The sequence below is a fragment of the Notechis scutatus genome, chromosome 2 (genome assembly GCF_049901735.1).
Source record: "Notechis scutatus isolate UNSWTSFEM ecotype Mainland chromosome 2, rNotScu1.2, whole genome shotgun sequence".
Taxonomy (NCBI): domain Eukaryota; kingdom Metazoa; phylum Chordata; class Lepidosauria; order Squamata; family Elapidae; genus Notechis; species Notechis scutatus.
In genome coordinates, this window is record NC_142010.1 from 248,989,856 (window position 1) to 249,017,161 (window position 27,306).

Consider the following 27,306-nt stretch of genomic DNA (forward strand, 5'->3'; position numbering starts at 1 on the left):
TTTCCCTTGTGTCACCGATAGATGCTTCCTTGCAGATCTTTGGCATTCATCCCTGCCAAACAATTCTGGGAGTTGAAGTCCTCAAGTTTTAAAGTTGCCAAGTTTGGGGGCCCCTGTGGTAGAGGGTCTCCTGCTCGAGCCAGGGGTTGGACTAGAAGACCTTCCAAGGTCCCTTCCAGCTCTATTCTGATCGATTTCAATTTCCCTGGAGCTTTCAAAAGCTTCCCCGGGAATGATGATTCACGTAGGGAAGCGGCGGAGCTGTCAAACGTTTCCAAGAGCCCCCCCCCCTCCCGGCTCGCACTCACTCTCCGGGGAAGGCCGGGCGGGAGAGGTTTTTTGTTCGTTTGTTTGTAAAAACACCTCAAAGGTTGCCCCGGAGTCACCCGGGAGGCTTTCTGAGGCGAAACTCCCCCCCTTGGGTGGGTCGGGGAGCAGAGCAGAGAGGTGGGAGCAGCGGCCAGCCCCTTCTTCCTCGTCCCTTCAAGCGTGAGCAACTTTAACCCGCTCCCGCCGGACTCCAAAAAGGTTTTGTCGCCACAGAACAAAAGGGCGGGAGCGCGCGCCTTTCAAGCCGAAGCGCTGGCGGGTGTGTGCGTGTGTGTGTGCATGTGTCTCCTTCGCCCACCCAGACGTCGCCCCCTCCTGTTCAAATTGAAGGGACCCCCCTCCTCCTCCTCACCCGGGCAAAGGGAAGAACCTCACTCTCTGCGCGCTCCCATTGCACTACCTTTCCCTATCCAAACACGGAGAGTCGGAGTATCCCCGTTCGCTCGCACTCTGCGCGCCTATCGATACGCGCCGGACCGACCGCAAATCGCCATTCGTTGCTTTTCCAAGGATCCAGGCAAGGGGATAATGGGGAAGTTGCAGTCCAAGCGAAAGGCCAAGAGCATCTCCTGGCTCCCCCATCTCATATCCCCGGTCCAAAGCCAATGCCTGGAATCGGCCCCGCCTAAATTGCACGCAATGCAACCGGCTCGGGCATCTTCCTCTCCTTTTTTCCCCACCCCTCCGGGTTCCAGCCACCTTCAAGTCTTTCTCGAGGGCTTGCGAGACAATGCAGCCATTCATAGGCTCGCTCGCTCCTTCTCGGGCCGTGCTCCCTCAAATAGATTCCCAACTACAAAAGAGGGGAGAGGGGGGACGAAGACTTGTGAAAATCCTCAAGTCAGGGCGAGGAAGCTCGTCCCAAAAAGTTCTGGCAAACCGCTACTCACCCCATAGAAGATTTGCTGCACCCTGTTGCTGGTTGATGCCGGTTCCGGCTGCAAGCGCCTCGAGCTGCCGAGCGGCGCTTTTCGGACACAGGAGGCGGATTTGTCGCTTGCAAAATGTTAGGAATCACGTCGCTTCTTCCTCCCCCTCGGCGCTCGTTTTTGCTCCGGGGCGGCTGCTGCTACTCCTCGCTCGTTTGCTCACTTGCTCTCAAGCTGCTGGCTTGTCCGCTCCGAGCCACGCGCGCGCCCAGATGCTGAGCCTCGAAAATCCCTTCTCGGCGTTCTAAATGCCCCGGAGTGGGCGGGGGGATGACGTCACGGCGGAACCACGTGACGCGGCGAAAGGCGCCGCCACCGCTGCTCCGTCTCGCGGGGGGGCGGGGGGTGCAGAGAGTGACCTGCGTGGCGCCGGGTCTGGGGCGCTCGCCTCACGGACGGGAGGTCAGTCCTGTGGTTCGCGCGGTCTTTTCAACCTCGCGCCCCACCGTCTCTCTCTCTCTCTCCCCACCCCACCGCTTCTTCGGTCCTTGATGAACTTCTGACGTGGTGGAGGCGTCGGGATTGGGATTTTAGCGCCTCCGGCGGGGATGGCGGCACTTCGGGTCTTGGGAATTCGTTTATCCTGGTGGGAAAACCCCCTTCAGAACCACGTCATTCTGTTTTGGACTTCAGCCGATAAAAACGCCCGGGAGTGCCTGGGTTGGTGCCTCCTGAAAGGCTAGCGAAGCTGGTCTTCATGCACCGAAGTCTCCTTAAATCCCTGTGTGTCCTATCACACTTAGCCAATAAAGACTTTTATTCTATGCTATTCCATTCCCCATATTCTGTTCTCTTCTATTCTACCCCTAGCCCCATCCCATCCTATTCTATTCTTATTTCTATTCTATTCTATATTCTAATTCAATTCCCATTCGTTCTATCCTATCCTGTTCCTACGTATCCCATTCCATTCTATTATGATTTCTATTCTATATTATATTCAATTCCCATTCCATTCTATCCTATCCTATGCTTATTCCTACATATCCTGATCCCATTCCATTCTATTCTATTATGATTTCTATTTTATATTCTATTCAATTCCGATTCCCATTCCGTTCTATCCGGTCCTATCCTATTCCTACATATTCCTATCCCATCCCATTCTGTTCTGATTTCTATTCCATATTGTATTCAATTCCCATTCTATTCTTTTGCCTAATCCGATGCTGTTCAGATGATTGATTGATCATGTGTCATTAAATCATTTTCAACCAGTGATCATACAGATTTTTTCCCCCCAGACGATCTATCCCTACCATGTCCCTCAACAGTAGACCTGTCATCACTATAACTGAAGCCATCCACTATGACGCTGGTCGTTTTCTCTTTCCTTCAACCTTTCCCAGCATTGGAGTCTTCTCCAGAGAGCTGGGTCCATGGATGTTGTGTCTGAACTAGGATCATCTGAACTTGAGCATTTATGCTTCGAGTGAGAGCTTGGTCAGTTTGCTCAATGATCCATTGGTTTGTTTTCTTGGCTCTCCTGGGAATCTCCTCCAACATCAGTGATCAAAAACATCAATATTTTTTCTATCCTGTTTCTTTAAACTCCAACGTTTGCTTCTAAACAGTGTTAGCTTGCAGATTCCAAATTTTGTGGGGTCAGGGTTCAAAGCATTTGAATATCTTCTCTAACACCTTCATAGCTGCTCTACCTAGTGTTATCTATAAAGTATTTCTTAATTGCTTGTGCCTTTGTTGATGGTTTATCCTAAAAGGCAAAAGGTACCCACTACTTTGATACTTTCATTATCATTTCTAAAGCTACTTATTCTTCCTGTTCAGGTGCATTGGAATTAATTTTCAATTAGGCTTCTGCCTAGAGGTGGTTCTGACCAGTTCTGGAGAACCGGTAGCGGAAATTTTGAGTAGTTCAGAGAACTGGCAAATACCACCTCTGACTGGAGATTTTACAGTATCCTTCCCCTGCCACGCCCACCAAGCCACGCCCACCGACCTGGTAGTAAAAAAAAAATGGAATCCCACCACTGCTTCTGCCTAATTATTCTTCTGAGTCTTCTCTGTTGATATATTTCACTTTGGATGAACTGGATGCGATTGTATGAGACAACTAGTTCAGGTGCTATACCAGAATCCTGGAGTTTCAGCTTCAAGTCCATTCTCAGTTGTGAAAACTCCCCAAATGAGTTTAGGTCAAGCACATTTTAGTTCTACTTACCTCACAGGATTGTTGTGAGAATAACATTCAATAGGGTACCCTATGCACTCAGATATCCGACTTTGAAGGAAAGCTGGGATTGAAGCTAATCAATGATTAAACCAGAATAAAAATGGCTGCAAATAAATTACAAACCTTCTTTGGTAGTACTTCCTATTTAAATCAGTAGGGATTAATTCAAAGTAAACAAACATAAGACCAGTCTGCAAAAATAACAAAAGCAGCTGAGGCCATAATAAACATTGAAATAAGAGTTCTTTGGAATTGTTTGGAATGACACACACAAGTGCTGATTCATCTACAAAACTTTGTGTTTTAAATCTGATTTATACATTAGCTGGGAATTACAGAGAGTTGCAGAAAACTGATGGATTTAGATCAGTGTACTAATAAAGGAGAATATTTGTAGCTTAGGGTTGAAATGAAAGGTGGGTCCTTGGTGTTCTCTGAGCTTGATTGTTTTCTTGCAGATCACTGATAGTTTCCTAGTTTGGATAATGAAATGTCTGCAAGAAAACAGTGCAGCATGGACCCCTCAGATCAGTATTTTCAAACTTGGCAACTTTAAGATTTCAACTCCCAGAGTGCCTCAGTCAGAATGTATTTAGATTAACATGCTTGTGGGGTAGTCCTATTAGGCTGGACTCACACATTGTGCAAAGCTTCTTGTGAATTATATTCACAGTTCAAACCCCCAAAAAAGCTCACGAACATTTCAGCTGAGCAGTTTTTGTGACTCCAGCCTATTTCTTTTTCAAAATTGTTGGGCAGTCATTGTTAGCTCTGCGTGAAATTTGTTTTCACATTTGTGGTGTTAGTATCTTTGCATTCATGGTTGTTTATATAATGCTGCTACAACTGGCCATTGGCCAAAAAGTGCAGTTTATAAGCATTTGAATAGATATTTGATAAGTATTGGGCTGCATGGCCCAAATCTCTCTGAAATCAGTGTGTGGAATTAGTCAGGATAAACCATATGGAATTGTTTTTAGAAATTTTAGGATTAATGTTTCATTACATTGCCCTACATACAATAGCTTCTACATTATTATATCCGGCCATTAAAGTTAAAATTTTTATATATGCTAATGGTATTCATTTTGTTATAGATGGAAAAGATTGAACCCTGCCATTCCTGATAATGTAATACTTTTCTATTTCATTTTAGAGCAAGTGACATTTTCTCAAGTATTTCAATCCACTAAATCTTCTTAAACCATTGTTTGCAAGTGAAAAGGTTCCCCAAATACTTAGTAAAATAAAATCTATAATTTATTTTTTAACCCAGTTCTTGTTCAAAGATCATAAAGAAACTGGCTATCACAGGCTAACTACATAAGCTAGAAGAGATTAACATGACTCTGCTTTTACTTGATTGGAAAAAAAATGACTTGTTTGGGAGTTTTTTCTTTTCTTTTCCTCTCAAGAAAGATTCCTAAGGTTGTTTCACATGCTGTGCTGAGCCATCAATTAGCCAGCCACATCTTAGCTAATTTTTCTTCTTAGCAGGCAATTAAGAGACCAGATGGGTATTTGTAAGGCTTAATAGAGCTATCCCCCAACACCTGCTAAACATTTGGCCTCTCCCAATCTGATGACCTCACGGGCAAGCTTTCTGTAGCCCTCAGAGACCACATTGAAGAAGAAAGGGTGGGGCCAAAGCAAGAAAGTTTCTCATTGCTTTATGTCAGCAGTAGCTGGGTCCACTCTGTTCCTTCAAGACAGAAATTCAGACCTACGGTGGAAAATCAGATGCAAACAAAAGAATGAAATTTAAATGTAAACGTTTTCATGTAGGAAACAAAAATCAAATGCTCAGATAATTGAATGGTAGATAATTGACTTGGTAATAGCAATAGCACTTAGATTTAAATACCAGTTCATAGTGTTTTACAGCCCTCTCTAAGCCAGGGGTCTCCAATCTTGGCAACTTTAAGCCTAGAGGACTTCAACTCCCAGAATTCCCCAGCCAGCAGCTGGCTGGGGAATTCTGGGAATTGAAGTCCGCCAGGCTTAAAGTTGCCAAGGTTGGAGACCCCTGCTCTAAGTGGTTTACAGAGTCAGCATGTTGCCCTCAACAATCTGGGTTCTCATTTTACCGACCTCGGAAGGATGGAAGGCTGAGTCAACTTCGAGCCAGTTAGAATTGAACTGCTGGCAGTTGGGAGAATTAGCCTGCAATGCTGCATTCTAACCACTGTACTACCACAGCTCTTCAATACAGACAGTCCTCAACTTTCAACAATCCGTTTAGTGACTGTTTGAAGTTACAATGGCACTGAAAAAAGTGACTTATGACTTTGCAACTATTGTAGTAAGCCTGTGGTCACGTGATCAAAATTCAGACACTTGGCAGTTGACTCATATTTATGACGATCATGATGTGCTGGGGTCATGTCATCACCTTTTGTGCCCTTCTGACAAGCAAAACCAATGGGGAAGTTAGATTCACTCAACCGTGCTACTAATTTAAAAACTGCAGTGATTTGCTTAACAACTGTGGCACGAAAGGTTGTAAAATGGGGCAAAATTCACTTAACAAATATCTCAGCAACATACATTTTGGGCTTAATTGTGATCATAAGTTGAGGACTACCTGTAATTCTTGTAAAAGAGGGTTTGGAATAGTGATTGCTGATTGTATAGGTATCTATAGTGTGATGATGTTGCAAAGGTGGCAAATGCTACCTAAACAATAATAAAAGTTCTGCCTTTAACTTTCCTGGCTGAATATAAAGACAGATAGATAAACTCTACAAAGGCTACCATACAAAGTTTCTTTATTGGATTGTAATAGGCATCCTCAAGGTATAACGCACAGTTAGGTTGAGATTCATCTAATGTCCAATATTTGCATAGTCGTCTTCATAGTGTGAAAATATAGTTATCTTCATCCCATAACGATGGAGCAAAGGGAAAAACACCAGCACGATGCTGGGGTCCAAGCAAGAATAAAGAAAACTCCCCCAAACCCAACCAAGGATCAATTCAGCGACCAATCAGGATTACAGATGTGATCACATGACATGAACTACATTTACCATGAGGCATTCCCTTAAGGGGACAGCTTCCAATTCCCAATTAACTATATACTGTTTGACCACAGTAAAGGTCATGGAAAGTAGTCAACCTATTTTGCTGTGGTCAGACCCACCCTTGAATACTGCCTGGAAACCACACTTTAATAAGGATTTGGTGTAATAGGAATGGCTTCAGAGAAGAATAGCAAAGATAACCAGGGGACCAAAAACAAAGGCCTATAAAAAACTGAAGGAGAGGAATCTCTTTAGACTTGAGAAAGGCAACTGAGGAGGCATGCAGTCATTGCTTTTCTGATATCTGAACAAATATCCTAACAGAATCTCTTATTCTAAGATACAAAACATTGGGAGTTTGATCTTATCATTCCTGTGTTCCCAGATCCACCAGAAATGTTCACACTAGATGCATATGCATAAAACAACATTCTCTCAACCTGCTTTCTTCCAGACATGTTGGTCTTCAGTCCCCATAATCCCAATCCACTATGGCCAACACCTCTGGAGGTCATCAGGTGGGGAAAAGTTGGGCCCATACATATTGCATCTTCCTCCTCATTTCAGAAACGACAGCAAGCCTTCCTTTATTCTTTGTTTACTTGGAAGCCCTAAACTTGTCAACCCTTTGCACCATGAGCCTTGATGCCTCTCCATTTATGTCCCTAGTCTGCTTTCAGCCTAATCAGAGGAAGTGAGAATTTCCTCTAGACACCCATGTGTCAATTAGAAAAACCACAGCCATTCCACAACTACCACCACACCGTGGTACAAGGGGAAATGCATCTACCTACACATACAATTTCAGTATTGCACAGCAACTTTTTTTCAAGATCACAGGAATGGCAGCTGCTAACTGTAGCCTGCCATTTTATGGCTGATGGGTGTGGGGTGTTCCTTTAAATAAAATCAACTTGTTTAACTTTTATTCTGATGCCTCAGCAGTATTAATGCCCCCATTATATTATTTTCTATCCACTAACACATACAAGATCAGTCCAGCCAAGAAACAAATTAACAGGGTGGGGCTGATGTAATATTAAACAGTCATTAAGCAGCAGATGCTAAAAAATATTGGCGGAAAGAACTACTGGGTATGGCATATATCTTGTCCCACAGTTCCTAACTTAACTGTTGCTTTCATACGGAAGTAGCATTAGAACAGGGGGAAAAGTACATCAGTGAAGTTATGTACATGAAATCAGTGCTATGCCCAGGAGTTCTGCTGCTGGGGGTTCGCAGGGATTTGGGAGAGCCCCTAGCTAAGATCCTGTGCAGTTTGGAGAACCCCCAAAGCCCACTCCTGGCTGGCCCTGCCCACACCACCCCGCCTCTCCCTGGAGTCCCCACGTTTTGGATGCAGGTAAATGCAGGGCGTGTACGGAGGCTCAGGCAGGGTGAAAAATGGGCCTCCCAGGAGTTCGGGAAGGCCAGAAATGGGCCTGTGTGGCTGTATTTGCCCTCCCAGAGGCTCGAGGCATCCCGGGGAGGGCAAAAACACCCCCCCTGCAGGAGGCCAATTAGGCCACATCCACCATCACCACACCCACCAAGCCAGGGGTGGGATTCAAATTTTTTAACAACTGGTTCTGTGGGCGTGGCTTAGTTGATGGGTGTGGCTTGATGGTCATGTGACTGGATGGGTGTGGCATGTGACTGGGTCATGTGACTGGGTGGACGTGGCTATATATTCATTAATCACCTATCCATTAAATGTTATTGGCTGGGCGTGGCCAACTCAATATCACTCACATTGAGGCACGCATCTCCTCACCTGGCCTCTCATGACTGTGGGGATGTTGCAACAACTTACGTGTGAAAAATGGTCGTCACTTTTTTCAGTGCCATTGTAACTTTGAATGGTCACTCCACACAAGCAAAGTACCAGCAAAGCAGGAGAAAAAAACTCCAGAGAGTTTCCTGAGACAAAGTCTAGTCCTGCCAAGAATGTAATCAGGGTTAACAGAGAGGCAATTTCTGTAAGCAACACCAGAATGTTTCCTTCCTGCCTTCCTTACAGGATTAGGCCAATAATTTCTTCTAACAACAAGTTCTCCAAACTGTTTAGAATGTTAACCAGTTCTAGCAAATAGGTGCGAACTGGTAGAATCCCACCCCGGCAACCGGGCAGAGAACACTTTGCTTTGAATTTTTGAAGCCCAACCCTGGCTATCCCCCTATTCTTCCTGAAATATCAGACCAATCTGGGATTGCCATTTTTTGCCCACTATTTAAGACCAACAATCTCCACTTATCTGCTTGTGAGAAGAAAGATAATGAGCAAGAAGACCAATTATGAATCTTTCAGAACTTGCCTGGCACTATTTCTGTTCTGATCATGGTCAGTGGGATCAAGTTTAATGGCATTGCTGTGGCTTTACCCAGTGGTAAGTGTCCAGGGGTAGAATGGTTTTCCTCCTTATCTTGTTCCAAAATTCTTCTGTTGGTCTGCATTTAACCCTCTAGCTTTTTAGTCAGTTCCCCGCATGCCTGGCATCAATTGTCTGACTCGTTGTAATGTCTGCAACCATCCACACTGCTATTGTTCAGGTGCTTTGGCAGATTTGCCCATCAGTAACTGCCATGTTGAGTCTGAGCTCCTAATTGTATCATCAATAATTGCATCTAACTCCCTGGTCTTCTCTTGGCTTCTTTTTCAGTTGCCTTGATTTTTTCCAAGCAATAGTGACCCTTACTGTCACTTTATGTGTTTAAAACATTCAAGATTTAGTTTTGCAAATTAGCAATTCTGGTGACTGTCCAGTTTACTTCTCTAGGTTCAAGACCAGAGGTGGTATTCAGCAGGTTCTGACCAGTTCTGGAGAACCGGTAGCGGAAATTTTGAGTAGTTGGCAAATACCACCTGTGACTGGCCCCGCCCCCATCTATTCTCTGCCTCCCGAGTCCCAGCTGATCGACTGGGTCTTTTGTTGCCCTCCACAGAAGAACAGAGCTAAAAAGCAGGTTAGTGGGGTGGGGTGGGGAGGGAATGGGGATTTTGCAGTATCCTTCCCATGCCACACCCACCAAGCCATGCCAATCAAGCCATGCCACGCCCACCAAGCCACACCCACAGAACCGGTAGTAAAAATTTTTGAATCCCACCACAGTTTGAGACCTGAGCACTGCACAACAGAGTGAGCTCCTGTTCCTTGCCTCAGCTCCTGCCCACCTAGCAGTTCAAAATCATACAAATGCACATAGATTAATAGGTACCACATTGGTGGGAAGATAACAGCATTCTTTATGTTTTTGGTGTATAGCCATGCTGGCCTCAGAAAATGTCTTTGGACAATGCTGGATCTCTTGGTCAAGAAACAGATGATCACCATGCCCTAGATTTGGACATGACTGTATAGGGAAACCTTACATTAGTATTAAACTATATTTGTTCTTCTGGTGACTCAAGAAAGTCTCAGCAAATTTATCCAGCAACACAATTAAAAGGCTTCTTAATCCAGGCTTTCTGATGGTCTAACTTTCTCAGTCAGATAATTGGGAAAACCATGGCCTTGACAATATATATTTTTGTTGTCAGTCATCTAAGCTTTACCCCCCCACCAGCCAATTAAATTCTGCCGTCCTCTGATGTTTAGCCTGAGTTGAGCCTGATCTGAAGAAATCCCAAGATTCTCAGTAAGGTTCAGCCTCAACTGAAAGGTATAACTGCTAGGCGTCATCTAGCCAATAAAAACAGCTGAAAAATCATATTTTTTTATGATTCATTAGCATCTCCTCCCATCAGCACTTCCTTTGAGCTAAAATGATCTCTGTTAGCATTTCTACAGGATGGTGAGTCAATTCCCTTTACCTTGATCTTGCTATGAAACAAATGAGCTGCCTCTGGAATGGGAGTTCAGATATGGTCTCCTAAGAGCAGGATTCTTCTGGATTTCATTTCCTGGATAATGCTAGACAGATATACAAACATCCAGGACAGTTTTCTTGTATGTACATTCCAATGGCAGAAGGCAAGAAGACCTCCTCTGCATGTGAGGTGGGCAGTCTCTCAATTTCATATATAAATAAAATAATAAATACACAAATCCCATTGCTGCTGATACAGTTCTACAGAGGAATTATTGAGTCTGTCATCTGCACCTCTGTAACTGGTTTGGTTCTGCAACCCAACAAGACAGACACAGATTTCAGAGGATAGTTAGGACTGCAGAAAAAACAATTACTACCAACTTCCCCTTCCATCGAGGACCTGTATATTGCACGAGTCAAAAAGAGGGCTGTGAGAATATTTACAGACTCCTCATATCCCGGACATAAACTATTTCAACTCCTTCCTCAAACAACAACTCCTTCCTCAAAAAACACTGCTATAGAGCACTGCACATCAGAACAACTAGACACAAGGACAGTTTTTCCCCAAACACCATCACTCTGCTAAACAAATAATTCCCTCAACACTGTTCAACTATTTACAAAGTCTGCATTACTATTACTATTAATCTTCTCATTACTCCTTATCACCCATCCCCTCCCACTTGTGACTGTATGACTGTAACTTTGTCACTTGTATCCTTACGCTTTGTATTGACTGTTTCCTAGCATGATTTGATTGCTTATTGTACCCTATGACTATTATTAAATGTTGTACCTTTTGATTCTTGACACTTGACGAATGTGTCTTTTCTTTTATGTACACTGAGACAAATTCCTTGTGTGTCCAGTCACACTTGGCCAATAAAGAATTCTATTCTATGAGCAGATTCCCATTTGGTATGTTCATCTCATCACTTCTCAAATGTTTAAGCATGAAAAATCATCCCTTGCCTCATTAACTTTTTCAGTAAGACTCTGCACAGAAGTCTAGAAATTCCCACCATTTAAATTTTGCCACAAATTCCAGCTTTAGCATCCTGGGATCTTAAGAATATAAGCAGTGCATTGCTAGATCAGAGCCCTGGCCTATCTCACCCAAGCAGCCTGGTATCAGAGTGGTCAATCAATGAGGGGCCTTGGTGCTTTCTAACCTTGGTTGTTTTTTTGCAGACATTTCATTATCCAAACTATGTAACGTCAGTAGTGCTCATTATGACGTTACCTAGTTTGAGTAATGAAATGCCTGCAAGAAAACAACCAAGCTCAGAGAACGCCAAGGACCCTTCATTTCAACCCTGAGCTACAAATATTTTATTTTATTGGTCAGTCAGTGGTTTGCAGAAGCCTACCAGTTTCCCAGCAATTAGCCTTCAGAGGTAGGGACACTGCCAGTAAGACTGATAGCGGCTCATCCTCATGACTTCCATGAATTGGTCCAATCCTTTAAAAAAAAAAAAACACCCAGCACCATATTTTGTGGTAGCAAATTCCAAAGTTTAATTACACATTGTACAAAAAAGAATTTAAAAATATTTTTTTTTTTTACAATTCATACCTTATTGTACCCTATGACTATTAATTCATACAACGATTATAGCTCTACACTTTGGGTAGCAAAAAGAGTGCATGGGCCCTGCTTTGCGAAAAAGAGGAAGCAGAATCCGAGCTAACAACAACACGATACATGGACCTTTTGTTCCCTTCCTACAATCATCAGAAGCAGGTTCAGCATTCCTGGGAATCAAATGGGACTTATTTCTGCACAGAGCCCTAAGATCACATTCCATATTTTCATAAATGCTCAGAATCAGCACATTTGTGAATATACGCTTTATTTGTACAATAGTCATACTTGGGTTGGAGGGTGACTATTTCTAAGCATAGAATTTGGGTTACTCCAGTGCAGAATACTGGAATATATTTAGCTCTGACAGACCTGGCTATTACCCTCAGTGAAGAAAACAGTTCAGGATGCAGAAGAAACCATACGAATTTCTATGGAAAGAATTTGCAAACATCTACAATTTCTTTAAAATACCTTGTTCTGTATTAGGTTTTTCACAAACTCTCTTCATAGACTCTGATACCAACTGACCAATTTATGAGATGAATAGGAACGCCAGAAAACAAATCAATTTATCCTTGGACTTCTTTGAGAAAAGGGAAACTTGATAGTTGGTTGAGATTCAAATATTGCATGGGGAAATGTCTTTGAATATTAGTAGCTTGGGTTGGTGGTTGCATTCTTGGTTTGAGCTCTGAGCTTGGTGATTTGGTTGCAAAAGATTTCTCCTTGAATGAGGACGAAAGGTTTGCAACCAAATTGCCAAGCTTGGCACTCAAACCAACAAAATGGGGAGGTTGAGTGGGAAAAGCTCCCAGGAAGACAGGAAATTAAGGGACAATGAACCCGGAATGAAGGAGACCAAAGTAAAACAACAGAGAAAGAACTGAATCTAAATGGAAAAAATAGGAAATGAGGCTTAAGGTATCTTACTTGTCAGAGGAGATGGGAAATGAAGTAAGGAAAGACTAATCAGAGAGCATGCTCCTTAAATATACTGGAGGTCAAGAGATGGTTTTTGTGAGCCACCCAGAATCATATATGAAATAGATGACCAAATGAGGGAGGGAGGCAAGGAATGAAGGGAGGGAGGGAGTTTTAAGGGATTATCTGCCAACCCAAAACTCCAGAAAGGGGGTGAAAGCCATATTCAGGCATTTCCCAATATTTGGGAATGTGTTAAATAGTTGGGATTAAAAGCATAGGGATGTTGTGTTTTCTATCTTCCCTTCCTTCAAAAACTCAAAGTAACACCCTTTTTTTCCATTGATCTCCACAACAAAAGCTTTATGAGGTAGGTTGAGCTGAAAGAGAACGGCCCAGAAGTCATCTGGTGAGTATTTGAGATGGACTTGAATTTGGGCTCTCCCCCATCCTTGTCTAATCCTTCAACCACTACAGCACAATGCCTCCCTTAAGCCATTAGGGTGCTAGAGGCAAGCCCCCTGTTTAATAATGCCAATTCTATATACACAGAAAGACATCATTTATCATAACCATCTCATATTAATGGCACTGAGAAACCACAACAATACCTTTCAATACACTTAGGCAGTTCCTTGAACAATTGCAGTTAGTGGAAGAAATTACTGTCTAATTGTCTCTAATGAGATCTGAACTAGTTCCCTCAAAGGATGGAAATTCCAGGGAACAAAGTTTGGTGATTTTACTCCATTCAAGCAGCAATGGAAAGGCTGAAATTGAGGCATCTTTTAAAACTTTTTTTTTTATCATTTCTTGTCTCTAAAAAGCAAAACTTAAAAACAAGAGTACTTCACAATAAAGAGACAACAGCTTATTTCTGCATAAAGAACCACGTCAGCCTATTTGTGTAAAAGTACAAATTAAAGAGGACATTTAAAGAAAATGGGTATTATTTTTAATCGATGGTATATTTGAACATTACAAACGTCAGGGGAATTCAAAGAATAGCCAGTGGATCCCTTTGAAAAAACAATGCAATCCAAGAATTCTTTTGTGTTGCTTTCTGGACATTCTGTATAAATGCTGGATAATTATTATTTATCTTTTTTTAATGAATAGGGCCTATTGCCAGCCTGAGATTTGCCTTCTTGCTCTTCTAGGATATAAGCCTTAATTAAGCTTTTTGACTGAGATTTTTGGCATAGTAGTATCTGTACAACTGTGTCCTCAGAACAGTGGCCCAGACAAATATCTCACTGAGGTCAGTATGAATAAACAATATGCTTGACACTGTCATGTCCGCTTGCTGTTTCATCCACTGTCATTTGGCTTTAACACTGTTGTAAAAACAACATTTTTGAGTGTTATTAACATGATATTTATAATAAAAATTGTATACCTAAAGCGGGAAAGAACACAGGGAAAAGAAAAGAAAAACTACGAGGGGGACAAAACAATTGTGTAAATGTTGGTTTATTTTAAATTCACTTTATTTGCTCAAATTAAACTTAGATCATATGGAAAGTTATTTTCAGATCTTCCCTCACTTAAAACGAGTTAAAAGATTGAGAGATGACAATTTTAATTTAGCCAAACTTTGGTAATTGCACATTTTTATAAGACTATCTTATCTCTTTTTCCACAATGGTTAAGCACAACACTCTACAGGTAATCCTTGATTAACAACAGCAATTGGATCTGCAATTTCCACCACTAAGCTATGTAAATTGAAACATCACATGTCCATGCCTCATAGCAACAGAAATTCCATCACAAGTGAATCGCACGTCATCATTAAAGTGGCCTCATATAATTGTCATTTGCGACCTCCTGCCAGCTTTCCCATTGACTTTGATTGTCAGGAACAATCACATGACCATGGGGATACTGTGACAGCTATAATTTCAAAAACCAGTCATAATTCTCATTCATTCAGAGTTGTTTAAGTTCAAACAGTCATTGAACAAGTGAAGGATAAGGGAGGGCTATTTGTACATCCAAGGTTTTTAGGTTGACAAATTCCTGTTTGAGAAATATGTTAATAGGTTTAAGAGGGACACGGTGGCTCAGTGGCTAAGAGTTTGTCGATCTTGAACTATGACGGCTAAGATTGGACTTAAGTATAGTACATAAAATCATATGTTACAACATCTTATCAGTTAATGAATATTTCAGCTTTAACCACAACAACACAAGAGCACACAACAGATATAAACTTAATGTAAACCACTCCAAACTAGATTGCAGGAACTGCGATTTCAGCAACAGAGTGGTCAATGTCTGGAACTCATTCCCTGATTCTGCTGTCACCTGCTCAAACCCCCACTCCTTTACCCTGAAACTAACCTCTATTGACCTCACCCCATTCCTAAGAGGTCTGTAAGGGGCGTGCATAAGCGCACAATCGTGCCTATCATCCAGTGGTGGGATTCAAAATTTTTTACTACCGGTTCTGTGGTGGATGTGGTGTGGCAGGGAAAGGATACTGTAAAATCTCCATTCCCTCCCCACTCCTGGGGGAAGGTTACTGCAAAATCCCATTCTCTCCCCACCCCACTAACCTGCTTTCCAGCTCCGTTCTCCTGTGCAGGGCAACAAAAGGAGACCCACCTGATCAACTGGGACTCGGGAGACAGAGAATAGATGGGGGCAGGGGCAGTCAGAGGTGGTATTTGCCGGTTCTCCGAACTACTCAAAATTTCCGCTACCGGTTCTCCAGAACTGGTCAGAACCTGCTGAATGCCACCTCTGCTACCATCCCTGTCCTATTGTCCCCAATTATTAGTTCCTATTTCTTATATTTAAACTTATGTTTATTCTTATTTCTATTGTATTGTAAGCTTTTGACAAAATAAATAAATAGAAAGGTCAGCAGTTCGAATTCCTAGCACCACGTAACGGAGTGAGCTCCCATTACTTGTCCCAGCTTCTGCCAACCTAACAGTTTGAAAGCATGTAAAAATACAAGTAGAAAAATAGGGAGCACTTTAGTGGGAACGTAACAGTGTTCCATGCATCTTTAGCGTTTAGTCATGCCGGCCACATGACCACGGAGACATCTTCGGACAGCGCTAGCTCTTTGGCTTTGTAACGGAGATGAGCACCACCCCTAGAGCCAGAAACGACTAGCATGAATGTGCGAGGGGAACCTTTACCTTTATCTAATAGGTTTAAATCTTACATTCCCCTCACAAATTTGGTAGAGAATTATAATACCCTGTTTCTCCAACAATACGGCCTCCCCCAATAGGAAGTCCCAGCATGTTTTATAGGCATGAAATGAAATTAAGCCCCTCCCCAAATTAAGGCCTATATTAAAACATGCGAAATGGGGGAATGGTGGGGGCTTGCTGTTAGGAAGTACTCTTGTTGCACACCCGGATATGGTGCTGCCTGCGTTGACCCGATACAAAGTGCCCCACCAACGCCGAGGTCAACATCCAAGCCGTCGCCGCCCACCCGCCCGAAGATGCAAGGGGGGAATTAAGTCACCCGAAAAGACAACCTAGCCATTTTTTCGGGCTCAAAAAAAATAAGACCCGGCCTTATTATATGAGAAACACGGTAGTATCCCGTGAAAAATGGAAGTACCAGTGGATATGACCTAAGCACTATGGTGGCGCAGTGGTTAAAATGCAGTATTGCAGGCTACTTCTGCTGACTGTCGATTACTAGCAATTTGACAGTTCGAGTCTCACTGGCTCAAGGTTGACTCAGCCTTCCATCCTTCCTCGGTGGGTAAAATGAAAACCCAGATTGTTGGGGGCAATAGGCTGACTCTGTAAACCACTTAGAGAGGGCTGTAAAGTGGTATAAATGTCTAAGTGCTCAGTGCTATTGCTATTTGAAGTGGGGTTTGTTCAAATGTGGTACATCTCCAACATACAGAGGTAACTAGCCCATCTTTCTTAAACATTTACTATGCAGTCTATTTACTATGCCAGGGGAAAAATTGCTGGATGAATCTGATTTTTAAGTCATAGGGGACATGCTGAACATTGTGTCCAATGACCTCACTGATTTTATATTGTAGGATATTCCAAGATAGGCTATATAGTGAAAGAAAACTAAGCTGTAAAACTAAAAGAAAAAACAATCAGAAAAAAAGGAAAGAAAAAAATAGGAGGATAATACAATATTTAATTATCTGTTCCAATTTTTTTTGTACATCATTCAAACCCAGTTCTTATTTATTTTTAAATGGTTGAGAGTATTGAATTGTAATTTTTCCTCTGTAAAGAGCTTCTCCAATACATCCAAATCCACAGAGGTGGCTAATGCATCCTGACCAAATGCAGAACATGTTTTTGAATTTCATCTACAGCTTAGTGTGGTTAACAAACTCCATGAAATGGTTGCTTTATTCAAATTTGTGCTGTTCACAGTGAGATTTCTATGGGGAATAGAGTAATTGGTTCCATCTCAATGGGAATAGGCAATTAAAATTTTGAAGTGTAATTTTATACCTTTGTACGTGACAGTAAAAGAGTAAATTCCTATCCAAAGCATACCTGCGATTGCCTATATTTTGCTGTAGTTCTTCAAAATGAACCTCTTCTTTTTTTAACTTTTCTCAAGTAGAATCTTCCTCTTTTCCATTTTGCATTTTGCTACCTTTGCACTCCCTGGCTTTTGGATCACATTAAATGTGATCTACTATCAACTTATAAATCATACTAAATCAAATTTCAGACTACAAGTAGTCCTCAAATTATAACCACACATGGCACAGAAACTTCCCTTGCTAAGCGAGGTGGTTGTTAAGTAACATGCCTATGTATGTTTCTTACCATGGTTGTTAAGTGAATCATTGCAATTGTTAAGTGAATCACATGGTCGTTAAGCAAATCCGGCTTCCCCCCATTGACTTTGTTTGTTGGAAGTTGTCTGGGAAGGGCGCAAACGATGATCACGTGACCCCAGGATGCTGCAACTATCATACTACATGCTGGCTACAAAATGTCTCACTGTTGATCACATAATCGTGGGGCCGTAAGTACCAATTGTAAGTCAGTTTTTTCTGCGTCCTAGTAACTTTCTGTGGCCACTAAACCAATGGTTTTAAGTCAAGGACTACCTGTATTTGAACTTGCACTAATTGTGATGGACTTGGATTGCCTTCCAGCTTTCTATAATTGTACTTCTTTTCTGTCTAAGAGGAAGAGTGATTGAATTTTTTAAATATCTACTTAAAGATATTGCAAATACGTGCAGATAAAAAATTTAGTCGACTTTTCTGATTCCATTATAAAACCAAGAATAGATATATTATCTTGCTGTTATGATTGACATTGGGTTTTTGTTTTGTTTTTTGCAATTGCTCACAAGACAGAAAAGTGACCTTGGTTAATATCCCCAAAGCATCACTCATAATTTGAAATTTTTCCCCTCTCTGGAGTGTCTATCTAATTCTTGAGCCTTGGTAACCCAATATCCTTCCTTCGCAGCTGCTGACCTAATGATACACATTTCTAAGTATTTCATGCCTAAATTAGTTTCAGAGCAGATCCATCTGTAGGGAAATATAAGATAATATCAGGCATTCTCCTAGAAATACCTTAAATCTAAATCATCATTAGATCCATCTTGAGAAAAGGAAAAAAAGGAAATAAAAAGTATATTTATCCCCTTATGTATTAAAAAAAATGTCCTACATATTGGCTTCACGTGCTGTAGTTATCAATACTTAGGGTAGTTCACACAACAAGAGGCTACAAGATAAATCAAATATAGAAACATGTATAAACTCATTACACTCTGGTATGTTAGGAACTTCTAGTCAAATATTTATATCTCAAATATTATTATCCCAAACAGAATTGAAAGCAGTAAAATGTTGATTTGGATATAGAAAATGACATGAACTCTTCAGAACCATTGTGTAACTAACCATTAAGAATGATCTTCCCACCATGCAGCTCATCTACCTGGAACCCATACTGTATATTGGACATAAACACAATTGAGCAGGTTCAGAGGTAATTCTTGAGAAAAGTACTCTACTCCTCCACTCACAATAGAATTCCCTATGCCTCTAGCCTTGAAATTTCAAGCCTGGACAATCTGGAACTGTGCCGCCTGCGGTCCGATCTAAGCATAGTTCACAGAATTGTCTGCTATAACATCTTGCCTATCAACAACTTCTTCAATTTCAATCACAACAATACACGGGCAAACAACCAATACAAACTCAAGGTAAACCGATACAAACTCGATTGCAGAAAGTATGACTTCAGCAAGAGAGTGGTCAACACCTGGAACACCCTACCAGACTCCATTGCTACCACCTCAACCCCTCACAGCTTCAACCTCAAACTGTCTACCGTGGACCTCATCCCATTTCTAAGAGGTCCTTATAGGGGTTGTGCATAAGTGCACCAGCAAACCTACCGTCCCTGTCTTACTTTCTCCATTTATCTGTATTTACTTCCTTTGTTCTTGTTTATGTTCATACTTATACTTGTTATCCTTTACATGTTTGACAAACAAACAAATAAATAAAAAATAAATTTTTCTGTGATTGTAAAAGCATGCCACGCTCATTTCTACATATAGTCCTCAACTTACAACAATTCATTTAGGGACCATTCAAAGTTATAATCGCAGTGAAAAAAGGGAATTATGACTTTTTTCATACTTACGACTGTTGGTCCCGGTGATCAAAACTCAGATGCCTGGCAACTCATATTTATGACATTTACAGTCATTTGATGTGATGTGATAATCTTTTAGGACCTTCTGTCAAGTAGAATCAATGAGGGAAGCCAGATTCACTTAACAAATGTGTTACTAACTTAGCAATTGCAGTGATCCATTTAACAACTGTGGCAAGAAAGGTCGTAAAATAGGGCAATGTTCACCTAACAAATGTCTCCCTTAGCAACAGAAATTTTGGGCTCAATTGTTACCGTAAGTTGACTGCCAGTATTGTTGTCAGGCTCCAGAAACCAAGAAAGACACATTGTGATTCTTGCAAGCAGATTTCTTTATTGTTGCTCGCCCATAGACAAAAGTACCATCCTTATAAACTATATGCAAACTACCAGCCCTATAAAACATATTGTCAGCTGGTGCTCCATTCAAAATCCAAGAAAGAAATACTTAGACTCCATTAATTAGACAAAAGATATCTTTTACTGGAAATCAAGTGGTAGCAACAAAAGAATTCTGAATCTGAGAAAATGAGTGCGTAAATCACATATACAAAGTGATGGCAACGTTCCCACCCCCAATAGTTCAATTGGCTCATCCAATTAAAAGTTGTGTATAGCATCATGTGGGCATCAGGTGGTGATGAGGCCTCTGTCCGTTGACCTTGACATATTTTGATAAAGAATTGTGGCTGCGCATAGGATAGAAGCCTAAGCAAGAAACTCCCCCCACAACTTATACAGTTCTGTTTTGTAACACCTCCAGCTCGCTTCCCATAACCATGTCCCCCTCCTCCCCCCGTTACTTATGACAGCCGAAAGATGCAAACCAAAGGAAGAAAATCTTGAAGGCTGACATTTGGCCCTCCTGCAAAAGAGGCGTTAGTCCTATAAAAGATAAAAAATAGAAGATAACAGAAAATATACATGTAACACCACGATACTATATTTTAGGGTTTATCAGGATATTTAGTACGAAATGCCTTTACAAGCTTAGGAGCTCTAACATCCTTCTCATTCACCCATTCGGACTGGGAAGGGGGAAAATGTTTCCAAACTACCAAATATTAGAGTCGACACCTTTGTTTTCGAGAATCCAAAATTTCTTTAACTTCAAAATGTTGTTCATCTTCAATTAGCAATGGCACGGGGGGATCAACCTGAGTCGATCTCAAGTCGGAGGTATGTTCAGGTTTTAATAAACTAATATGGAAGACAGGGTGGATCTGTCTGAGGGTTTTAGGTAATTTCAGTTGGACTGCCACAGGGTTCACAATTTGTTCAATTGGGAAAGGTCCAACATACTTAGGTCCAAGCTTTTTTGACTTTTGTGTGGTCTGCAAATATTTGGTGGATAAAAAGACCTTGTCACCCACTTGATATGGTTTTTGTGGAGTTCTCTTTTTGTCTGCAAATTTTTTATGGGCTTGATGAGCATCATCTATTGCTTTACGGGTAGCCAGCCAGGTAAGCTGGAGCTGTGTTATCCACTCATCTAATGACTATGAATGTTAGGTTTCTCCTGTAGCTCGGGTATGGGTACAAAGTCTTTTCCCAAAGACACTTTAAATGGAGTAAACCCAGTACTACTATGTATCGAATTGTTATATGCCACCTCAGCGAATGGCAGTAGGTCAGCCCAATCATCTTGCTGATAATTTATATAACACCTAAGATACTGTTCCAATACCGAGTTAGTTCTCTCACAAGCCCCATTGGTTTGTGGGTGGTAGGTGGAGCTTAAGCCCTGGGCAGAGCCCAATAACTTCAGGAACACCTTCCAAAAGTTTGAGGTAAACTGGACACCCCTGTCTGAGATTATGCATTCAGGAACCCCATGTAACCTGTAGATATGTAAAATAAACAGTTTAGTCAACGTTTTTGCAGATGGGATTTTCGGACAAGGTTTGAAATGTACCTGTTTGGAAAACAAATCTATTACTACCCAAATAACTGCGTTTCCCCCACTTTCAGGTAATTCCACTATAAAATCCATAGAGATTTCTTTCCATGGAGCAGTTGGCGTAGCCACATTTTGTAGTAAGCCTGCTGGTTTCCCAGGAGGCCGTTTGTCTGAGGCACAGATAGGACAGCAAGCCACATAAGTCTCAATGTCCCTTTTCAAGGCAGGCCACCAAAATTGCCTTTTAATCCAGTGTAAGGTCTTCACGAATCCAAAATGTCCAGCAGCTTTAGAGTCATGAGCTTGCTGTAATATTTGGTTTCTCAGCTTTGCTGGCACATATAATTTGGCCCCTACCTGTGCTAATCCATCTCTAACCGTACAGTTATTTTCTCAGATTCAGAATAATGTCAGATGGTGCTCCATTCAAAATCCAAGAAAGAAATACTTAGACTCCATTAATTAGAGAAAAGATATCTTTTACTGGAAATCAAGTGGTAGCGACAAAAGAATTCTGAATCTGAGAAAATGAGTGTGTAAATCGCATATACAAAGTGACGGCAACGTTCCCACCCCCAATAGTTCAATTGGCTCATCCAATTAAAAGTTGTGTATAGCATCATGTGGGCGCCTCCAGGTGGTGATGAGGCCTCTGTCCATTGACCTTGACATATTTTGATAAAGAGTTGCGGCTGCGCATAGCATAGGATAGAAGCCTAAGCAAGAAACTCCCCCCCCCCAACTTATACAGTTCTGTTCTGTTTCCAGCTCGCTTCCCATAACCATTCCCCCCTCCTCCCCCCGTTACTTATGACAGCCGAAAAATGCAAACCAAAGGAAGAAAATCTTGAAGGCTGACACATATACTCTGGGAACTTTTAGGGAGGATCTGTCTTCACCTTCTTTCTCTCACACAAAACATCTGAACTGAATTGCCTCTCGCTTCTCTGGAATGCTCTCCCTCCCTCCTGGGAAACCAGACTACATTCCATCACAATTGCCTTCCTCCACCTCCTCCTTTTTACTCTGTTGGTATCACATAAATATACACCAGACCCACCTTAGATATGAAACATTAATGTGAACATCCTGGGTCAAATTGCTTGCAAGATTCAAAGCCATCATAACATCCAGGAACATTTTTTGGAGGGTTATACTCAACCAGGAAGTTATGCCAGGTATGAAGATCCCACAAAAGCCAAGATGCCAATGATTTCATTGTAGTTACACCTTCTCTAGATCATATCCTCCACAACCATATCATTTCCCACGCATAGTTCATTCAGAGAATGTCAACAGAATATCACAATCAAATGGAACACCAACGGCTGTGATTGTGAGATTCTCCTGGCTCAAACATTATGTAGAAATAGATTTATGATCCTGTTACAAATGCTCAGAAATAGATTCAACTTCTTTGGATTTCCACATCATCCTCACAAATCCATATCCAGGCTGGATATAATCTTGATGAAAACCAAATCTAACAAAAATGCAGACCAGTGGGGAAAAGGGGATCAAAAATAATAATGGTAATAATTAGAACAGACAATCAGAAGGAAGAATTCTTGGAAGAGTCTATTACGATGAAGAAAGTTTTACTATCATGGTGTAAAAAAAACCCCACAACTATGAAACATATGGTAATATAAACTTGGAAAATGAAAGGGAGAACAAGAAATTTGAGGGGAGAGGCCACTACCTTCTCACATATTATGATCTATTAATCATACATTCAGTTTTATTTCCTGTGAGCTATCCAGCTCGCTGGAAAAGGATAAATGAATAGAACTGAACATCTAACAGACTGTGGAACTTTCTTTCAGCTGTCTATATAACCAGAGTTTTATAGATGACTTGTGGTGCAAACATTCCCATATCTATTTCTTTTGAATTCTTAAGCAAAATGTTCCTCATCTTTTTTTTTAAACCTCCCCCAAAATAAAGTTTTTAAAAACCCGAATATGCCTTTTAAATTATTTCAGTATTTGCAATACCAGGATTTTGCGTTTAAACACTCCTTCCGTATTTCAGCATTAAGAGCTTATCCAAACAAGAATTTTAAAAAAAAAACAGGTTCCCCTCACCTCCCCATTGTAAACCATACTGCTTCTTTTCATTATAAGACAAAGAGATGTAAAGAAGCTGTTTTTTTGTTTCAGCTGAACATTTTTTTTATTATCTGGGAAGAGATAATGTATATCGCATGTCCCAAAGCATTAGAGGGAACTATCAAAGGGATGGAAGCAGGAAGCTGTCCAAGATTTAGTTTTTGTGATTTAAAATAGGATCTGGGGGATATCTGCACTTTGGGTGAGGACAGATATAAACCTTGTGTAATCCTTCTCCATCCAAGAGGCATTAGGACGGATGTAATTACATACAGTTGCACTGAAAGGAAAACAAAAGTTTTGGGTGTTTCTCTTATAAACAGAGAATCCTGAGCAGAAACAATGCTGGGATCCCTTTTTAGTGCATGGTAGGTTTCTAAAATGCAATTGTTGCTCAGTAGGCATGTGGCTATTCAGGTAGTCCTCAGTTTATGACAACAGTTGGGACCTGAAGTTCTATTGCTAAGCAAGGCAGCTGTTAAATGTGTCGTGCCTGATTTTACACTCTTTCTTGCTTTGGTTGTTAAGTGAATTATTGCAGTTTGTTGAATGACTCATGCAGTTGTTAAGCAAATTTGTCTTCTCCCATTGACCTTGACAGAAGCCAATTGGAAAGGTCACAAATGGCCATTAGGACCCTACAACTGTTGTAAATAATACTGTCTTGAATTTTACTCATGCGACTGTGGGATGCTGGTCGTAAGTGCAAGGATTGGTTGTAAGCCACTTTTTTCAGTGCTGTTGTAACTTCGAATGGTTGCTAAGGAAATCATTGTAAGTCAGGGACCGCCTGTGAGAGGTAATATCTTCTGAATTTATAATGTGAGTGCAAAATCTAGGTACTAGAAAAACACATAAATGTTTTCAATAACTTTTTACAACTTTCAGTTGCTGATTCCAGCTGCTGGCATATTTGTTTGGAATTCATTTTTCTGCCTGTAAATTATGCAGAAATTCGAACCATAATCCTTTCATTCCAGTGCTTTGAAGACATGTCTTTAAAGAATCAACGTACCATACACAGACTCAATCTAGATAATTTCATAATTGTGTACCTGTTTCACAAGGTCTATAGGAAACTTCTCATCTTAATCTTCGTTGTTTTTAAAAGCAATATGTATCTCCCTCAAAACAATTAAACAGATACGTCTTCAAGATGGAAAATGAATATTTGGAAGTATATGTGAGACCATCTAAGAAGGCAACCAGGGAAGGAATGCTTCCCCTCCTCAATTTTTTCAGAAAATGTAAGATAAAGAGGATAAGATGGTTCATGTGTTCTGTGATGGAGGCAGTTTTCAAACTTTAGGAACCCAAAACTTAGACTGTCCAAATGAGCTACCATTGGATGGTATTCTTCTTAGGAACAGAAAAAAACCTAGCTATGACCTCTAAGAATGTTAGCTGGCATTACAACTTTGGAATGGATTTTGGTTTTTGCATGTCAATTCTAACTTTATGAACACCTGCTATATCTACAGAATTTAAATATTCTGAACTGGAGACATTGAGGATCCTAAATTAGAAGATTAGATCATCAGCACTGATGCCATCTCTTCTCTTAAGATCTAGATTGCGGTATTGTTCCTCAATGGCCCCTGGGTTGGGTTGACCCAAGACCCCAGATGAAAGCAAAATACAGGTAGTCCTCAACTTATGATGATCATTGAGCCCAATATTGTCACTGTTAAGTAAAACATTTGTTAAGTGAGATTTGCCCCATTTTACAATGTTGCTTGCCATAGTTGTGGCAAATCACTGCAGTTGTTAAATAAGTAACACGGTTGTTAAGTGAATCTACCATGTTTCTCATATAATAAGGCCAGGTCTTTTTTTTTTGAGCCCCCCAAAAATGGCTAGGCTGTCTTTTCGGGGGTGACTTAATTCCCCCCCTTGCATCTTTGGGTGGGTGGGCAGCGATGACTTGGATGTTGACCTCGGCGTTGGTGGGGCACTTCATATTGGGGTCAACGCAGGCAGCACCATATCCGGGTGTGCAACAAAAGTACTTCCTAACGGCAACCCCCCCCCCACCATTCCCCCCATTTCTCATGTTTTAATATAGGCCTTAATTTGGGGGGAGGGGCTTAATTTCACTTCATGCCTATAAAACATGCTGGGACTTCCTATTGGGGGAGGCCGTATTGTTGGAGAAACAGGGTAGTTTCCCCATTGACTTTGCTTCTCAGAAGGTCTCAGAAGGTGATCATATAGCCCCAAGGCACTGCAACCGTCATAATATGAATCAGTTGCCAAGCATCTGAATTTTGATCATGGGGGCGATGCTGCAATGGCTGTAAGTGTGAAAAAGGGTCATAAGACCCTTTTTCAGTGAGGTTGCAACTTCAAATGGTCACTAAATAAACTGTTGTAAGTTGAGGTCTACCTGTATGGCAATAGATTTTGAAAACAGAGGTTATGCATGTGGTATTGTTCTGACCCAAACCTTGTTCCAAGGAAACAAGCATGAAATAGAGGTAACAGAAAAACCTTTTAATGATTCTTTACGAATTCCGCTCCTTCACAGTTAAAAGGCTGTTTCAAATTAATTATCTCTGATAAGAACGAGCCTTGCCAAGGTGGTGCAAGGCTGCCAAGAACACTAGATTAAGTGACTAAGAAATATTTCAAACACAAAGAGTCTCCAAACACCAACCAAGATATTCCGACCGTCCACAAGGCTCGAGTGCAAAAACTTCTTTGCTTCCTGCAAAGAACTCTGGTTTCTCAGCTGGCTTTTATCTCTTAATGGAGTGGCCATTACCTTGCAGCTTTACTCCCGAGTCACCCATGCTGCTGCAGCTGCTCTTTCCTTCGAGCAGCCCTGCACGCACGCACACTGGGCACAGGCTCCTCGGGGACCTCTTCATCACTGCTGCCAGCCTCCACAATCTCTGAAGGCAGCATTCCATTCCCTGATGGTCCTGGCCCCATCTCTGCATCACACGCAGGCCCCTCATCTGAGTCCTCACTCTCCGAGACCTCAGCCGTCCTCACCTGCTGCCGGCAAACCACAACAGGTATCATACTTTCACATTAAACTGATGGAGATATTGAATCACATGTATAGCAAGCCAGCTACAAATTTGACACAGGTCAGAAAAGATAGATCTTGCAAGACATTGTGATCCCAGCAAAACAGAGGCAACCAGGGTTATAAAAAAAACATCCAGTGGATTTAGATAAGCATTGCTGTGCAGATGTGCCTATGTCTCATGTACTCACTTCTCCTGTGGGATCTGGAAATCTCATGTTTTTCTTGCTGGGTGTAAGCGATCTTCATTGGCTTTAAGCTAACCTATAACAAGCTCCAAAAACACGGCAAAGATAGGGAAGAAACGATAAGCTCAGTTATAATTATTTTCCTCCAATATTTCGAACTTGGGAATCTGAAGAAAGCTTTAAATGCCATCCCGAATATTTAAAATATTTGGCTTTGGTCAGGAAATAACAGTTATAAATAGTTCTGCAAAACATTCATATGCTTTGGCTGCCCACTTATCTGGCAAGCGTTCACCTTCCTGAGAAGTTCCAAGATACAAAATAGCATTGTGTTGACAGCTCCTTTCACCCTGTTGCAATCATAGGTGGAGTAAGTTTGAGATGAAAAGGGGTGAGACATACGGCGGCTTTAGTCCTGTGGCAGAGATACCCCCCAACCAATGGTGGTATTCAATTTTTTTCATTATCAGTGTTGTGGGCGTGGCTTGGTGGATGCGGCGTGGCTTGGTGGGCATGGCAGGAGAAGAATACTGCAAAATCCCCATTCCCTCCCCACTCCTGGGGGGAAGGTTACTGCAAAATCCCATTCCCTCCCCAACCCACTAACCTGCTTTCCAGCTCC

General features: G+C 41.5%; 1 protein-coding gene and 1 long non-coding RNA gene across 4 annotated transcripts in view; one reads left to right on the forward strand and one right to left on the reverse strand.

Moving 5' to 3' along the window:
* Positions 1 to 1,763, reverse strand: part of RAI14 (retinoic acid induced 14) — a 117,725-nt gene extending 115,962 nt beyond the window's left edge. For 2 of the 3 annotated variants that reach the window (XM_087958529.1, XM_087958530.1), the window contains exon 1: positions 1,221 to 1,523. The gene's annotated coding sequence lies outside the window, so the exon portion shown is untranslated. Of the gene's footprint in view, positions 1 to 1,220 lie in introns of all 3 variants that reach the window. The other variant, XM_087958531.1, reaches the window with a different exon arrangement.
* LOC148132593 (uncharacterized) lies at positions 1,528 to 19,285 on the forward strand. The gene is made up of 4 exons (XR_015748261.1): positions 1,528 to 1,661; positions 13,918 to 14,059; positions 17,694 to 17,803; positions 18,616 to 19,285. It is a non-coding gene; the product is annotated as an uncharacterized LOC148132593 (long non-coding RNA).
* Positions 19,286 to 27,306: the final 8,021 nt, after the last annotated feature.